General features: G+C 44.0%; 1 long non-coding RNA gene across 1 annotated transcript in view; it reads right to left on the bottom strand.

The window, feature by feature from the left end:
• LOC117871224 overlaps positions 1 to 14,128 on the bottom strand; it is a 45,510-nt gene extending 31,382 nt beyond the window's left edge. The window contains exons 1-2 of the long non-coding RNA XR_004644183.1: positions 13,714 to 14,128; positions 4,119 to 4,184 (exon numbers count right to left, since the gene is read on the bottom strand). This is a non-coding gene — a long non-coding RNA (uncharacterized LOC117871224). The remainder of the gene's footprint in view (positions 1 to 4,118; positions 4,185 to 13,713) is intronic.
• Positions 14,129 to 17,021: the final 2,893 nt, after the last annotated feature.

Below are 17,021 nucleotides of genomic sequence, written 5' to 3'. Positions count from 1 at the left end.
TAAGCTAGTTCCTTCAGTACACTAGAATGAATTTCATCAGGCCCTGCTGACTTGAATATATTTAACTTATCTGTTTGCCAGAAGCTGGGAATGGGTGATAAGGGATGGTTCACTTGATGATTACCTGTTTTGTTCATTCCCTCTGGGGCTCTCAGCATTGGCCACTGTTGGAAGACAGGACACTGGGCTAGATGGACCTTGGGTCTGACCCAGTATGGCCGTTCTTATGTTATGTTATGTTCTAAATATTCTTTAAGCTTATAGTTCCTTATCTTAGCTTGCATTCCTTCTGCCTTGTTGTCAGTGTCGTGTTTCATATCTAGTCATCTTTAACCTTTTAGTGAATAATGAAGCAAAATAAGCACTAAACATTCCACCAAGTCCCGGTGATGCCAATTAATTAATAATTTAGCTTAAGTATTAATACTTCCAGTTCTTCTGTTTATTCCCCATGCTTCTTGCATCTAAGTTGTGGAGCAGATTCCCCCACCGATGTCCCTCTTGTTGCTCCTATGACCCTTTTGTAATTTGTACCACTTGACATAGTACAGACGACTGTGCACAACTGGGCCTGATGCACAACCCCTGGTAGAGCTGACTCTGTTGAGCCAGGACCTAGCATAGCAGACCTGGAGGAGATAAACTTTGCTAAACTAAAGGTTACTCTGTTTCTCTTGCCCTCCAAAGAATGGTGGAGATAATAGGAGAGTTTTAATATGGGGGATGTGCAGGGGTATGATTTGGGGAGTGTATGTGCAGATTGTATACACATCCAACACTCTTGATGCATTCATTTTTATCACAACAGCAGCTTTGGCAGAAGATGACTTTGCTGAGTGGGACCTGGCAGCAGAAGACCATAGTGGGACCTCCTTTGCACTGGAGCAGAGAGGCTGAGGAGAGCTATATGCCCCAGTACCAGCTGACTGTCCCTAATCTTCCTGGCTGTAGGAGTGAGGTATAGGTGTGTGGGAATTGTGTTGTGGGCCCCCAACAAGCCAGGCAGTTGTTAACCACTCAGAGTGTGGGGTCTGCCATTCTCTCTGGCTTTTGTTAATTTCATTTTATTATGTCAATAGCTGTATATCTGTTTCCCAAGTAAAAGATTTTCATGTTCCATCTTTTCAAGGACTCTCAAGTGCCTTCTGAGCAGGGGAGGATCAAGCCAAGAGTCCATTTAAAAAGGGATCCCTAAGCATTATATTAAACCTAGTATTTGCTACTGCTAAGGACACCTGGCAGTAGGGTTAGATTGTGCTGGGTTGGAGCTTCTGGTTAAATTCCATTTGTGCTGCAGTGCAGACAGGTGTTCAAATGCAGCTTGGGTTGGCTTGTGAGTGGCCTGAGGCTTTCAGTCAAGAATAGTTTCTGAAGTGGTGTGAGTCGCTGCAACCATCATCTCTTCACCCTCTACTCATCCCTCCCAATTGCAAAAGCCTGGGACAACAAATGGGCGTTGCAGTATCACCTGGAAGTCAGCAAATTCATGCTCTGTTGGGGGGAGAAACAGCATGGGTGAAATCCTGGCCCCATTGGAATCAAGGATAAAGACTCTCATTAATTTCAATGAGCCCCCAGATTTCACCCCATGTCTTGAGAATTTTCCAGAGCAGGGTGGTAGGAGCATTTGAAAGTGCAGTATTTGGGAGAGTCTGAGTTTTGTTCACTGTATTCTTATAAAGGTTCTCCCAGAGCACTTGTTGCATTCATTATGATGAAGTGAAATAAACAGATTTGGGTATCACAATAGTTATCTCCTATGTAAAGCCTTATATATGAGCTAGGGATTATTAATAAAGTAAAGATTCACATAAAGCAAAGCAGGTGAGTTTCATTCATGCTGTTCTGTTTTCAACTTATCTTGGCTTTTTAAATAAATGATGAGGCCTACTTTTCAGTCATTAAGAAATGTCACATCTCTTGGATAGTGTCCTAAAGTTTAACATGTAGGTCCTTAAAATAAACAGTAGGTGGCCTCAGAACATTCGTATTCTTGTTCAGTAGAACAGAAGGCAAATACAAGTGACTGGGGAGAACCCTGCTGATTCTCTGTGGTTCTGAAAAGCATCTTCACTGGCTCCCCTAATTATGTGAAATGTGCTGAGACAAATCTGCAGCACAGGATTATTGTTTTTTTTACCTAAGAACTGGGCCATACGTCAAATCTCAAAGTAGGGTGATGCGGTCTAGTCTCATTGGACTGTTTTAAACCCAATTTTGTCTGTTATAATGCCTCGGAGGAGACTGAGAAAGTTTGTTGAGAAAACTAAAGGAATGTATGCATTGTTATGCATATTTATATTTGCCAAACCCACTCACTAATCAGCTACCTAATATGAAGAATGTTTGGAAGCCCAGGTCAGGAACTCTGCGACTCACATGCTGTCATTTTCAAGTCACTACAAAGTTATTGCCTGTTAGAGAGATTCTGCATGAATGGCAACATATGGTGGTTTTGGAAATGATGATGGACTAGCACTGTGGACTATTCCAAGAGTTGGTCTTTCTTTTATGGGGAAATTATTGCACAGGGTAATGATTCAATCCACAGACACCAGCACATGGCAAATGAATGAATATGCTCTAGTCCAAACAAGAATTATTTCAGGGAAATCATTTGGCTTGTGTTATCCAGGAAGTCAGAGTAAGTGATCACCTTAGAATCTATGAAAATATTATTTGAATCCAGAACAACTCTATTAATACATGATGGGCTTAAGTAATAAAGACCCAGTCACCTGGGAGATCACCTTTCTATCTCCAGACCCGTCATAGCAGTTTAGACTCTTGCTACCTGTTCCTGGGGTTGAACCCTCCAGGATGGGAGTCAGTGTGCTCTCCTAGGAGGACTTATGTCCCCTCTTGGAATCCAGCACAAACTGAATGTGGTGGGCATCAGGTCACCCTGTCAGGCCTGGTCTACACTAAAAAGTTAGGTTTATCCAGCTACATTGCTCAGGGGGGTTGAAAAATCCACACCCCTGAGTGACATAGGTAAAACCGACCTAATCCCCAGTGTACAAGCTGTGTTACATCACAGCTAATTTAAGCATTCATTGCACATCACACTTCAATGTATTTTTCCTCACTTTGTTACCAATATAGTTATTTTCTCTGTCAAAGCCGGGTTTGACAATTCTCCCGCCCATTATAAATAAACTGGAGGTGTGTTCTATTTTCTGTGATTACACATTTTGCTACTAAGAGACACATCAGTTGCCTTTTCTGGCATTTTCTGGAATCTTTAAATTTGTCCATTAATGCCAGGTGACAGGCTTTTGGAGAGGGGAGGAACTTTGAATTCAAAACCGTGGAAATACTAATGAAACATTACTCCAATATTTTTGTACATTTTGGTAAGAAAAAGTGTTATGGGACATATTAGCTGGAAGCATTTATGATATTTACCAGGGTTAGTGAAATATGCTGTACGTAGATGCCTGAGTGTCTAATAAAATCTGTTTAAGATTTTGATCTAGATTTTTTTAGTTTGTGACTTTGTTTTTGTTAATAGTTGTTTTAAGTGGTGCATCATACAATATACCAAAGTGACCGACATTTTTATAAGTCTCTAAGTCTCTCTCTCCACACACACACCCTGCCCGCTATCCTCCCCTCTCCCCTCCCGAGATGCCTGAGATTATGGGCTGGTGTACTTTACTGCTTAAGTTGATGTAACTTATATCGCTCAGGGGTCTGAAAATGACACCCCCCTGAGCAATGTAAGTTACATCGACTCAAAGCGATGTCCACACCATGCTATGTTGGCGAGAGACAGTCTCCCGTTGGCATAGTCACATAGCTCTCGCATTGGCATAATCACATAGTTAATCAGTGTCATGGTTGGAAGGTAAAAGTAAGGCATCCTGCCGCCCAGTCTAATTAGGCTGCTTTGTACGTGACAGGTCTGTTCTTAATTTAAAGCTTGTCCTAACTCCGAATGAGATCAAGCGTTGTTTAGAATGGCCTGGAGGGAAGTACAATACTAAGTTTGGTCAGCTGCTTTTGACGCTCTAATAGTGAGCCTACTAATATAGTGCTGCACCATATGGCATGTGATCTGGGTTTCTTGCTGCTTTATGTATTTACTCTTACACCCTACAGGCTTTAATACTTACATTTGAATCTTCATCCCCTCATCTCTGCTTTCCCTGGGTAGTGCACTTTAAAATCCAAAACAACTGCTGTGAAGCAAAATGAAAGAAAGCAAAAGTCACGTGACAACATTTGAGACACAATAGCATTTTGGGTAGAGTCATTGCTCTGAAAGATTGCATTTTGCATTTTACATTCCCACTTCCCATAAACATTCTTCTAGTCTCCAGGAATCAGAACAAGAAGTGGGGGTCCTGTCTACTATACAAACAACAGGTCTGATGTCCTAGTTCTTCCCGCTGAAGTTACAGACTATTTTGTTTATGTAGAGCAGAAGCACAGAGTGCACACACAAGCCTCCTGCCTCAGCTTTTTCTAGGGGGATCCAAAATGCTTGGATAGTTAAACTATTTCCTTGTGTAACAATAAAGTAAGAACCAAGTTCTCTGCAGATTTCTTTTTTATACTGGTTGCTGTGGCCTGTTACTGTGATGTCTTTTCATAAAGGTGTCCAAAAGTCCTCTGACTTCTTGGAAAAGAAGTAAAAGAGTAAATCTTATTTAGTACATCTTTGTTGTAGAAGGGTTATTAGTGTTGGCAATAAGAGCCCTACTCCTCTTCACACTTACTCTGCACAGGGAGTAAAATCAACTGGAACTGGGGTGGGGAGTCCACGGTAGAAAGACAGTGAGTTTGATGTTCCACAGATTTTGAGGACGGGTTTCAGGGAGCAGCCATGCTCCATTGCATTTGCCCCCTTGGACTTTGTCGATTCCTAATCAGAAATCCACATGAGAGTTAACGTTGCTGGAAGTATCAGGGTGGAAGAGAAAGCTGCCTCTGGGGAGGGCTTGGAATTGGCATGCCTGTGGAGTGATTTCCCTGCAGATTCTTGGGATGCTTGATGTTTGCAAACCACACCTCCTGCCATTTTGTGAGGTTGCAAACTCCTCCCTCCTGTCTCTGGCACAGAGAATGCAGCATTTAGAGTGGGAGATGAACGTATGCATGGACTCTATCACTGTTAAACAAATTAAAAAAAAAAATTAGCTCTTCTTTTAAAAACACGTGTTTCCCTTTGAAAGGGATAGACACCCTCACAGCATTAAGCATAAACCAACTACTAATTTGGGGATTAGGAGGAAGCTTTCCCTGCCTGGGTGCAGGTTATCCCTTAACTCCCTGTTGCAGGCTTCTTTCCTCTGATGCACCTGGTATTGTCCACTCTTGGATACTGAAATTGATGGACCACCACTCTCATCTGGTAGGGCAATTCCTGTGTTCTTATGGATTAGGTCATATCAGGACCCACTGGGAAAAATCTTGAGGGCCATAATCACATTTTACTGGGCCCTTGGTCAGGCAGATTTCCTTTAACTGCTGGAATCTTGACTCTGCTACCAGTGCACCAGCTCATCACTCATGGCTGAGCAATGGAAGGAAAGTCCTTTAAGTTTTACGTCTCTCTTCCCCTCTGCTTGGTCTGTTTGTGAGACGTGTTAACTCCTCTTCTTTACTCTTCACACTGTTATGGATTGATTTCCTCCTCCCCTGCCCCCATTCAGAATGCCGTATCAAGGCAGCTCCTGAGACACGTCACTCAAGTTTCTTATTATTGCGGGTGGAACTTTGTAGCACTACAGAAAGCAGCAGTATTACAGAAAATACATTGGCTGCACCAGACACTAGGATCATTGAACTCAAAAGGGAGACTTGTACCACAGAGGGAGGAACGTCTGGATGCTGTCATGTGAGTAACAACTCTTCTCATCTGTTGTGAAAAGCATGTATTATTCAGCAACTAAACCAGCAGCTGTACCCGCTCATTGACAAAGAAACCCCCGGGGCTGCATGAAGTGAAAGGTCAGTGGCAGTAGAAATCAAAGCCTTATCTTGACCATTGCTGGCAACTACTGTTGAAGAGAGGCTCTTTCAGGGTCCCAAGGAGAAGATGGGGCTGCTACTTGCTCCTACAAGAGCCTCCATAACCTCCTGGGCTGCCCCACCAATGCCAGCTCTCTAACCACTTGCAGACATGGGACCAAAGAGGAGAAGCTTGTCAGCTACAGAGTTAGCTGTCAAAGTGACAGAGATGAGATTGATTACCACGTGCCCTGCCCGGGGAGTGAATTTGTTAATGATTTATTGAATCTGTCTTTTGCTCAGCGTCCCCATGGAAAGCACAGAACTTGACTGGTCTTGTTCAGCGTTGCAGTGTGAGGCAATGTCAAAAATCAGCATTTTGCTCATTAGAGCATCTGATTTTTGGTCTCCCTGAGTTTCAATGAAAGGTGACCTTTGGCTCAATATGGAAATATTCATGACTATGTCCTATGTGCTGCTCTGCAATTCAGGTTTGTCATCCACATAACCCTGCTTCTGGCTGCACTCCAGTACATGGGGATCCTGCGTGCCCTTTACCATGTGTGATTATCTGTCAGTGTGAGACAAAGTGGGGATGTGAGATTTTCCCTTGCTGGAGAATTATCTTCTGTGTCTGACATTAGGCCGTTCCTATTACATGTGTACATTAAAGTAACTGTGTGGTTTGTAAAACTGAAGTTGCTCTAAGAGTATATTCTAATGAATGACCCACAGAGTTTTGATCCCCACTCTATGGTCATTTTAAAGTGCTTGGTTCTCACAACACATTTTTTTGGTGGCCTCAGAGTGTGGCCACCAACTCTTGCGGGTGGCTGATCTGACAATATTTCCTAAACTATTTAATTCACTTTAGGAAAACAGCCTGATCACCTGACGCAAGGAATAGATTGGTGACAGAAATCTGTCAGTTTTGGTAGAAAATTGAAAAGGGGGGAGCCCTGCAGAATGCACACCATCTATTTGTTTTGCCCTTGTTATTTTATGTTTGCTTTGCTTGGTATTGTTGGTGTTATATGTTGAGGATTGCATGATTCAAAGTGTGCCCACTCTCAGCAGCAGTAAGTCTGAGAACCAGAGAGGGGTTTAGCATTCCTCTCTCCACCTCGGTTGACCGGGAAGGGTGTCAGGTGGATATACCCCCAGTCGTAGCAGGGCTGGGCAATATAGAAGTTGGAGAAAAGGGAAGAGATGTATACTTGATAACTAGAATTGAGCCATTAAGAGCATAGATCATGAACCAGGCAGCAACTCAAACCTACGCCCAGGGCAAGTTGCAAGCCTTGAGACAGGATTTCCAGGCAGAAAAGGAAGCACTGGCTAAGCAAGTACCAGTCCTTCAGGGACTTGTCAAAATTTAATCATTTGTGCTCAGCTGTAACAGCAGTGTGTTTGCCACAAGAGAAAATTGAATAGTTAAACACCAATGGGTCATGCATTTTTGCCCAGGTGGCAAGCCTCACAAGGGAGGACTCAGGTAGCCTTGTGAGTAAGAATGTTTAAGGGAAGAGACCAGGAAGGGTGGGGGCTAGTTGAGAAGACCACCCTCCTTGCTAAATTGGTAGTGGAACAAGCCGATGCCCATGGAAGGGACGGTTCAGCAAGAAAAGCAGGATTGGGCCCAAGTGGGCAGGTAACAGAGATTGGAAAACAGGTTGGAAACTTTGAGGGCATAGTGGAAGGAAAGGAGTATGTAATTATAAGCATGGGGATTTCAGATCCCCAGGACAATAATTGGAATGGTAAAATCTGAGTTGATTGGGTGTGGGTGTCATTTTGGGAGACAAGCAAGTGATTTAAGGAAAGAGAGTGAGAAGTTAACTCTGTAGTTGCTAGAGGGAATCAAGCAGTGAAACTTGGTAGAAATGTCTGTAAGTAATCCAGGCAAGAGGTTATTTAAGTGGAATTATTAGACTATGAATAAATTAGTCAAATTTGCTGAAGAACATTCCTGCTGTGTACAATCTGTGTTTTATACATTTGAGATGAATTGGTATTGTTTTAAAGTTACAAAACCAAGAATACTTTTGCCAGACACAGGAAACTAGTGTTGTTTAATATGGTATTTAGCATTTAATCCTTAAGGTGACTTAATGCTTTACAAGATTTAAAATGTTTTAAATAAAGACCAAAGGTTGTGGCTGCAGCAGGGTAGTCAAAGCCAGGAGAATAAAAGATTTGAATTTGTTTTTGGGTAACAAAATAGTAGATAAAAGATCTGGTAAAGAGAGAGAAGGATAGTGCCCCTAGCTCTGTGTGGTCGAGCTGTCACTTTACTAAGAGCGCATGGAGATTTTGTAAGCACAAAGAAACAGTTACACCTTGTGTAGAAATTAATGTGACTAGTATTGTGGAAGTTTCCATATGGAGGAAATGTGTATCTTCCCCAGAACATGTGCAGTGTATATTGTAGCAGGGGTAAAAGAAATGCAAACCTACCATGCTATTTAATTAAAATCCTATTAGTCTCTAAGGGACACTATAAGTAGTGTTTTCTTTCAGATCACTGTGTGTTTGAAAGCAGGAGTTAGAAGTAAAAGGCAATCAAAAGTCTGGGAAAGTTAATTGTGTCCCTTTTTAAGTAAGAATCTTTAAGCTGTGAATAGCTTTGGATCCAGAAGCAAGCCAGAAAGCATCTGTATGAATGCAAATTATCTAACTGATAAGGTAGAAGCCACTGAAATCTGGGCTGCCTATGAAACAAATACAAGAAAATATGGGGTAATTCCTCTGTTTTGCCTGAAATCAACAAGAGTATTTATATAAAGGAAATATTTTAAGCACTGACTGACTGCCCAGAAGGGGCAGACCTCTGTTCTTTTGTCTTTCAGATAATCAGAGAAAACTGATGCCAGCTGAACAGCATTCAACATACCATCCATTTACTGGCACAATAGGAATCATGTTCTCTGTTCTATGTCCTCTCTTGTGGTGTTTGTCTCGTGGTCAGAATTGTTGTATTTAATATTTTCATAAGACAGTCTAGTTCAAAATTAGAAGGATTAAATCAAAAAGCAGATACTTGTTTTATTCAACTTGGAATACAAAGTGTTTGGTTAAATCAGGAAAATGTGATATACTAAAGTCTAATACATTTGCTTAATTAAGAAAAAAAAACTTAATTGGCCAGATCTTTTAATTGAAAAAAAATTGTTAAAATTTGCATACCAACAGTCTTTGGAAGCAAGGACATGAAAGATTAACCCACTCCCCATATTGCACACGGGATCCTTCTGGCTACCTCAGATTTCTAGCCAGAGGACTGGGGAGGGAGAAAGCTATTGGACACCAGAGGCTGTACCAAGTGGACTCCTCAAAAGTGGGTGTGCTTGTCCTGGCTTGTTGCTCCAAAGCTCTGTAATAAAGTTATTTTACTGGAAGGGTATTTGTGGCATACATTGAATAATAAGACTAATGTACTGTATAATTGCAATGTGTATGTGTTCCTTGTTGGGAAAAGGTGTATGAGTGAAGAGTGGAAGTTTCCTTTGTAGGTTAAAGGAAGCCAAGAAGGAAAAAACAGAATGAATTAACTGGGGGGGGGGGGGAAATAGCTACCAAGCTCAGTCCAAAGATAAGATGCTGGCCCCGTTCAAAGACACCGCTCACAGCTAAGACTTGGCTGACAACCAAGAAAAGGGGGGCCTGAATGTACCCAAGCAGCTATGAGATCTGCAAAACACTGCCAGGCATTAATGAAATGTGTTAGGTTTCTTTTCTCACAGGTAAAGAAGCGCTACCCAAAGACCCTAGCAGCCCTGCCACTCCTTGGAACCAGGAGACTGGATCTATGTAAAGGTCCATCAGCGACCGACTGCCCTGGCTCCACACTGGAAGGGCCCTTTCCAAGTCCTGTTAACCACCAACACTGCTGTGAAGTGCCAAGGACTACCTGTCTGGACCTATGCTTCACACTAAAAAAAGACCCCTCCACCTTGGGAGGATTCTCCTACTGATGATTAGCCTATTTCTCCTTCTAGCTCTGCTGTGCTTTCTGGACAGCAGGGAAAAAGGACACAGTGAAGTGCTAGTAATCTCTCTCTTGTCCACTGACAGACTTACTGTCCCTTTGGATTTTTCTAGAAGAAGCTAAACCATTACAGGGTGATGTGCTGATAACCTCTCCCCTGTATGATGCTGAACCATGACTGTTCCAGGAAAAGAGAAGAAGGAACACTCGCTCCATTGAAACCACTAAAGTCCAGGGATTCCTGCCTACAAAAGACATTAAGAACTGACCCTGGTGAAGAAACAAAGAATTATACACTGGCAGGAAGAAACTTGTGGGACCCATGCTTGGGAATGTGGTACTGATTGGATTTAGGGGTTTATTCTACAGGCTGTGCCCTGTGTTTTGGATAAGTCCTTCAGCATGTATTGCCCTCCCTAATTGGATTTTAAATGACAAGTACCAAAGGCACCTTGTTGCCATAGCCCCTGCCATCTCCTCCATTACACTATTACCCCTGTAATACATCCAAATACAGACAATGCCATATTTGATAAAAACCAATGGCCAACTACTTTAGTGATTTATTTAAATATTGTTTGAAAAAAAATATTTATAAGGTTCAGGATATCCCATATAAGCAAACAATTGAGTGGAAAAAGACTGGTCAGAGGAGAGAAAAGTATGATATCACTACAAATGAACCCCAAGAATCTGTAATTTAAATTGATATGATGGCTGTTCCTGGAGTTTGCAATGTGTTAGATGAAAGAGGCCCTTATTGTTATTTGGTCACCCAAGTAGTGAATAATTAAACAAATACTCAGAGTTTGTTCTGCCACAGGAAATTTTACCTGGATTAAAATTATTCCAGTGACAGATAATGTACCCTGTACTCTATTGCAATATACCACCCCCTTATGCCATTAATATTAATGCCTCCCAGAAGTATATAAAGGGTGTACAACCAAGAGAGATGGTATTGAAGATCACTGAGGCTAGGAAGGTATTGCAGTGGGATTTGGCATGTTCAGAACTCAAGATTTCCTGAATGACCAGCTGTAACAAGGTTGGGACTCACCACCACAGCACCTCCTACTGCTTACTCCAGGAATTAGCTCAGTCCAGTGGAGCATCCCCTCTCAGTAGTATCCCACCCATTGTCTTGCTCTCAGTTGGCTTCTGAGCCCACGTCACTCACCAACTCGCAGAGTCCTCTTCAGGACCACTGCCCTCCGGCAGTGCCCCTCAGTCCATCCACACCCCTTTCCGGGGGCAGGGGGAAGTGAGTTAATCAGCAGTCTCTCTACACCCCAGCCACAATGTACAACCACACACCCTAAAGTCTAATCCCTCTTGTCAGGGATCTGGCATAGTCTATGATGGCCGCTCCCTATGGCCAATGGCTGGGTGTACTGCAAAGGGGGGGGACCCAGGCCCACCCTCTACTCTGGGTCCCAGCTCAGGGACCCTCTGGTGGCAGCCTTACTGTCCTCTTTCTCTCCCCCCATCTGTCCGCTTCCCTGGGCCGCTTCCCCTATGACCCCTTGCACCCGTTAGGCTCTTCTATTCAGGGCTGGCAGGTATCAGGCTGAAACTCCACTCTGCTTCCCTAAGCCTGCCCAGCGCTGCGCTGTCCTGGGTGCTCATCTCCTGCTCAGGAGACAGACCTTCCCCTGTCAAAGGCCTGGGACAGACTGACTCTCCTCTCGCTGAGCAGCCTTCTTATAGGGCTGAGCCAGACACTGATTGGCTGCCTCCAATCTGGGCCCAGATTGGCTCTCAATAAGCTCTTCTCCCATTGGCTGTGCATCTGCACAGGCCCACTGGCCTGCAGCAGCCCATACTCTCAGGTGTGGGGCAGCCGCCCCACTACACCAGCTGATGGCCGTTCGGAGTGATCTCGAGCATGAGGCATAGCCTACTGCCCTTACAGATACCTCAGGAATGCCATCTGATTTGTGGCCATGGAAACATACTTGGAGATTTTCAGGATGGAGTTGTATATACTCACAGTACTCCTCCCAAGCATATGGGCTGGTAGGAGGGGTGTAGGCTCCCACATACCGAACCCTGCCGGGTCTATGGGGAGGAAGCATGTGGGACTGGATTATTCACCGTGATATCTGGGAGATTAGACCACCTGGTATGCCAAGCCGATTTGTTGTTAGTGCTCCTGGAATAACACCCGACATTTGGATGGGGATAGGGAGTCAATGGACATTTTGGCTGTTAGAACCCCCACAGCTTCAGTTTATACGTAAACTGAAGCCAGGAGAAGTTGTCACTGTTCATCGCTACGTTTGCTGGGAGGGTATGGGACAAGGAACTACCCTGACAGGACACCCACTTTTTCAAGCTAATGATAGCTGTGTGCATGTTAAAACCACCATGTTGTGAGATATACATATTAATCAAGAATCTCTGAATTACAAGGGCAAATTCATATGCTTTAAAATATATATCAAGTTGACAAGAATGCCTTTCATACAGCTTATAGAGTGTTACTTTATGTACTAAGTATGATGTATTGTGCTTTGTGACTAAAACTGTACAACAACCCCATCATATTATTACTGTGGGAATGTTACTGCTTTTATTGTTATTTGGTTTAGGATTATATTATTGTTGTTGTAAAGGAAGTGATAATAGTAACACCTTTCATGCCCATGCTAATGATGCATTGTCATTGCATCCAATCAAAACCCCTAAGGTTGAAGCATTTGATGTAGAATCTGAAATCCAAGGCTTAATGCAAATGGAGATTTAAGGATATTAGTTGTACTAGAAGTACAAAAGGGGTGTGTGTGGAAGTAGAGCAAGAACTGACAGGGATTTGATGGGGATTTCAATGCAAACAGTCTCTTCTGTGAGCAAGAGTCAGGCTAGCTGTAACCCTAATAACGCGAGATTTGTAGAAGCGAGGATTGTGTGAGACGAATGGGAAAGAACTGTGTGAGAAGTTGTTGCGACCTTGTGTAGATAAATATGGAATGTAGACTAGAGTCTAAATAGATGTGAAAAGTAAGATATCAGGATGACCTGTGTATAAACAAAATGCAGCTGTTGCTCATTATTGTATGTAACAAAAGGTATAAACAGGGCCGGCTCTAGGCACCAGCGCAGCAAACAGGTGCTTGGGGCGGCCAACAGAAAGGGGCGGCACGTCCGGCTCTTCAGTCGCAATTCTGAAGTGCCGCCGATCAGTGTTTCTGCCACCCCTTCACCCCCCGGCCGCTTGGGGCGGCAGAAACACTGGAGCCGGCCCTGGGTATAAATGCTTGCTGTAATTGTTTACCTGTAGAGAGATCTGTTTAGCTCTCTCCCTCTATGCAATTGCTTGAGAGTAAAGTATCTGACTTTGTTGCACCCAACCAAAGGAGTGAGAACTCTGTTTTTCTCCGACAGTAGCTAGCAAGGCTAAAAAAAAGGCAACCAAAAAAGCAAAAGAAACAACAACAAAAGACAAGAACATGCAAAGCACCTTATTTGTTTCTATTCTGTTTAGGTCCAGTAAAGAATAGAAACAACAGTACATTATTTTTATTATTGAGTCTGCAAAAAAAACCAAACCTCTACATAAATTACAATGATTTGGACATGTGTATGTGCATATTTATTGACACCGCAGGATCGTTGAGGGAAGATAAAGAAAACACACCATATGACTGAATTTTAAAGCTTCATTAGTAAAATAATACAACAACAGAGTGTGTTGGGAATGCTCCCACATCACTCGGGGGGGTGGGGAGGGGAACATTAATGCCCTAAGCCACTTTCATACTCACACATGCGTCCAGACTGGCCACGTCTGTGTATAATCCCCAGAGAACCGGGGGGGAGCATGTACGGGAGAGTATCCTGTATACGGCTTGTCCAGAATCTCCCACCTTGCTTCCACTCTTGGGAGAGCTGTTCTTTTACACTCTGGGGTCTCCTGGGGCATCTTTTTCAGAGATTCCAGTCCAGGCCGGCTGCCTGTGGCTTCTTCAGCGTCCCCAAACCACGCGGGCTCCAGGGTCGCAAAGGCAGACTGTTGGATTTCACTGGATAGTTAAGCTTTGTAAATGTAATCTAAGTCCTGTAACTTGTATTGCCTTTGGTTTTTTTTTTCAGTCAGCTGGGGCCAAAAGCAGTTTTCTTTGTACTTGGCATAGTCTGCGTTGATTCTTGACCTTGAACGCAGAGCAGCTTTCTCTTTATCTCTGGGCCAAGCTGAATTTTTCAAATTAACCCGTTCCTTTCCTCAATAGACAAATTGTTCCCATTGTGTGTCAGAGGCTTTTTGGTGATTAAAAGCTCCACTGAGATGTATGATCTTATCTAGATTGAAGGTACCTTCTAGTGGGCATTGTTTAGATGGATTTTCACGCATGTAAAGATTCCAATACCTAAATTCCTGCAGGTTCTAGGACCATAATGTATATACATGTAATCTGCTGGGGTACCATTAGGGGCTAAGGGAGAATGCTTAGACTGTCCCCCACCCATTTTCCAATCCCACACACCAAGGCCTCTGTTTCTAAATACCACAATGCATCGGTTTTCTCCTCTTTTTATCCTTTTTTCTCCTTTTTATTTAACCTGAGGGCGTCACCACAACCCCTCTGTCTGCACTGAAAACACCTGTGTTCTTCTCTGAGGGCATTACCACAACCCCTCTGCACCGATGCATTAACCTAATGCATTTCCCTTATGCATTAACCTTATTGGGGGTGGCAAAACAGTTCCCCAGCACCGCTCTGCATCTGATCCTGCTTCACAGTCAATAAGTTCGGATGGCGTAAGCACAACAGGGACAGACGGCCCCACGGACAGTCCTCCTCCAATATCCCAATAGAGATTTCAAAAGGTCTCCTACCTCTATTGTGGTGCCATAGGGTTCGAAGGGGAACAGTCCGCAGCAGTTGCCGCTGTCTCAGCGGGCATTGCCATCCCGGACGAGCCCCCAAATCGTCGGAGAAAAACAGAGTTCTCGCTCCTTTGGTTGGGTGCAGCAAAGTCAGATACTTTAGTCTCAAGCAATTGCATAGAGGAGAGCTAAACAGGTCTCTCAACAGGTAAACAATTACAGCAAGCATTTATACCTTTTGTTACATACAATAATGAGCAACAGCTGCATTTTGTTTATACATAGGTCATCCTGATATCTTATTTTTCACATCTATTTAGATGCTAGTCTACATTCCATATTTATCTACACAAGGTCGCAACAACTTCTCACACAGTTCTTTCCCATTCGCCTCACACAATCCTCGCTTCTACAAATCTTGCGTTATTAGGCTAATAGTTAGCCTGACTCTTGCTCACAGAAGAGACTGTTTGTATTGAAATCCCCATCAAATCCCTGTCAGTTCTTGCTCTACTTCCACACTAGTAAGTCTGTTTCTGTGAAAAGTGATATTTGTATGTTTAATATCACTTTTCACAGCAGCAGACTTGCTAGCTAACTGGGAGGCAGTGAAAAGTGATATTAACAAACATACAAATATCACTTTTCACAAAAGACTTACTCAGCCCTGGCAAGCCAGGGGACAAATGAAGCCCTGGATGGGGAGGTGGGTAGAGAGGCAACGGGGGTCAGGGGCAATTGGGGATGGATGGAGGGCCGAGGGAGGCAGTTGCTGGCTGGGGGGATGGATGAGGGGTTGGGGGAGGCAGCAGGGCCCAGGGGCAATGGAAGTGGGGTGGTGAGCCCAAGGCCAGAACCCAAAGCCCAGCACCATGTGGCCAGAGGACAGAGCACACAGCCAAAACCCGGCATTGGAGGATGGAGCAGAGGCCAGGCGTGATGTGGGGGGTGACCCTGGAGCCAGCATCTGCTGCTGCAGCATGGCTAGGATTGGATCCCATGGCCCTGGAGCCAGAGCCCGAAACCCTGCAGCTGGGGGACGGAGCCTGCTGTCACATGGCCAGAGCCTGGGGCCATAGGAGGCAGTAGGGCCCAGAGGCAATGGGGAGGTGGTGAGCCTGGGGCCATAGCCCCAAGCTCCATGGCCGGGGGACAGGGACAGAGTCTGAGCCCCACCACCCCCGGGAAGATGGGGAACTCACACAGGCTGCCTGCTCTTCCAGTGTTTGTGGCTCCAGAGGATGGCAGGGCCCAACCCCAGGCCCCAGGGGAGGAGCCATTGCTTTGCCACCCCCCCACCCCATCACCACCCAGGAGGCTGTGGCTGCATGCAGCCACAGAGGCCACATTTGAGAAACACTGGTTTAGATCCAGATCTTTAGCTGCTTTCAATCTGCGCAGCTCCAGTGACTTTGGGCTTGTCTGACCTACGAACTAAATTGGTGCTGCTGCGATAGATGCAGTGGGCATCAATTTAGCGTCTAGTGAAGACGCGATAAGTCAATGGCCGAGTGCTTTCCCGTCAACTTCAGTACTCCACTTCAACAAGAGGCGGAAGCTATGTCTACAGGAGAGAATCTCCCGCTAACATAGTACGGTGTAGACACCGCTGTGAGTCAATGTAAGTTACATGGACTTAAGTTATGTAACTTAACCAGTGTAATTTAAATTGACTTACAGGGTTAGTGTAGACAAGGCCTTCAGTACAGATGTGCTGATTTACACGAATTGAAGATTTGACCCCTTGTATAGTAGCTGCCCCGGTTGCTGTTTGTGCAGGGAAAGATGGGAAAAGCTGGAACTCATACAATCATTTCAGTTTAAATGGTGCATTCTACTTCTTCAAAGTGTTTTGTATTAGAATAATCAAAGAGAATTGTCATTATTAACATCTCTGTCCAGTGCAGCTAGAGGGTATTATTCCTTTTCAGGCGATTTGGGACACAGCAGAGAAGTAGTGGGTCAAATAGTCTTGATATCAAGTTTGTATATTGCATAGCTAAAGATGTTGGACTCTATGTAGGAACTGCTGTGTAAAATTCTATGGCCTGTGTTATGCTGGTCAGTTTTGATGATCGTAAGGGACACTTCTGATGTTAAAAATCTGTGAATCAAAGAAAAGGGACTTAGATTTCTAGGACCACCAGAATTCTTTCCATTAGAGAGGGCAGATATCTAGTAGTTAGAACAGGTGACTAGGAGATAGGATTCCTGTTCTCAACATCTAGCCCGGCTTGCCATGTG

Source organism: Trachemys scripta, chromosome 1 (assembly GCF_013100865.1).
Source record: "Trachemys scripta elegans isolate TJP31775 chromosome 1, CAS_Tse_1.0, whole genome shotgun sequence".
Lineage (NCBI taxonomy): Eukaryota > Metazoa > Chordata > Testudines > Emydidae > Trachemys > Trachemys scripta.
This window is presented reverse-complemented; position numbering and strand designations above follow the sequence as displayed.